The sequence below is a fragment of the Mastomys coucha genome, unplaced genomic scaffold (assembly GCF_008632895.1).
Source record: "Mastomys coucha isolate ucsf_1 unplaced genomic scaffold, UCSF_Mcou_1 pScaffold23, whole genome shotgun sequence".
Classification (NCBI taxonomy): Eukaryota; Metazoa; Chordata; class Mammalia; order Rodentia; family Muridae; genus Mastomys; species Mastomys coucha.
The window spans coordinates 56,589,878-56,591,208 of NW_022196906.1; the positions used below are offsets into that span (position 1 = coordinate 56,589,878).

A 1,331-nucleotide genomic window follows, 5' to 3' on the forward strand; every position below is an offset into this window, starting at 1 on the left:
GCTAGCACCATCTTATAGATGAGGTGCAAAGGTCAGAGGGCTGAAGTCTGGCGAGGCAGTGAGGCATCTGGTTGGGAAGCACACGATTTGATTTTAGCCAAAAACACCCCTTCCCCCCGGAGGGTTTTTATCTAGAAGCTCAGAGAAAAGCAGAGACTCTCTGGCTAGCTTAAGAGAGGATCTCAGAGCTGGCTTCCATCTCCCCTGGGAGCCCTGGGTCTGATTGGGAACACCAGTGAAATTTTATAAGCAATGCCCGGACCCAAGGACTCCTCCACAGTACACACAGGGTAGCCTCTGAAGCAGGGCAGCCTTGCCCACAGAGGAGAGAGGACGGAATATTCAGATTCAGCCAGGTGGAGGGACACGGGGTGGAGCACTTCAGGGCAACAGCGGGAAAGGCCTGGAAGAAATCAGAGCAGTTGGCTACCGATAGGTATTTATGGAACATTTGGCATGTAACATGTTAGTGAGTATGAAGGTCAGCTGAGGATGAGCGGAGACACAGTGCTCTCTCAGTCTGTTTCCTGGGCTGTCCCTGGACTCATCTCACTGCTGTCCTGGGGTTTATTTTATTTTATTTCATTTTATTTTATTTTAGTGTGTGTGTATGCAGACACGTCCATATGCTTGGGCAAGTGTGTACCCAAAGAATGCCTTTCTCATGTGCACTGCACTGGGGATAGGGTCTGTTATTGAACCTGGAGCTCACTGATTCAACCCCACTGGCTGGCCAGCAAGCCCCAGGGAGTCTCCCATCTCTGCCACCTGCCTTGTTTGTTTGTTGGTTGGTTGGTTGGTTGGAGTGGTGGTGATGGCGGCAGTGGCGGCGGTGGCAGTGATGGCGGCATAGATTCTGGGACTTGAGCTCAGGTCTTTACATTTGCACGGCAAGCACTTTATTTACGGAGGCCATCTCCCCAGTCACCTCCGTACTTAGTTGTAATGGGTGGGGCTGGGAGGTGGGGCTCCATTGCTAAGGAAAAAAAGTTGAGAAGCCACTGACTTCATTGACTTTCCATATATCAGAAAGAATATATATAAGAGAAGAAACTGAGGCACAGATTAGCAATGACTAGATGTCACATAGTGGGTGTGGCCTCTTGATGGTACTTAAGCCCTCCCACCTCTTTCTCAGGTACCAAGTACCCAGCACTCTGCTAGGCTAAAGATTATGAGGGGAAAAAAAGAAAATCAATGAATACACACACATATATACACACACCTACACCTACACACACACACACCTACACCTACACATGTCACGGACCGGGGTTTCTCGCGGGGGCCCCTTGTTCCGCGGGACACGGGATTCTGGCCAGGTGGGCACG

At 50.4% G+C, this 1,331-nt stretch overlaps 1 long non-coding RNA gene across 1 annotated transcript in view; it reads right to left on the reverse strand.

Annotated features, from left to right (window-relative positions):
* Nucleotides 1–776: 776 nt before the first annotated feature.
* The window catches only part of LOC116073162, a 13,293-nt gene continuing 12,738 nt past the window's right edge, over nt 777–1,331 (reverse strand). The window contains exon 3 of the long non-coding RNA XR_004111700.1: nt 777–976. This is a non-coding gene — a long non-coding RNA (uncharacterized LOC116073162). The remainder of the gene's footprint in view (nt 977–1,331) is intronic.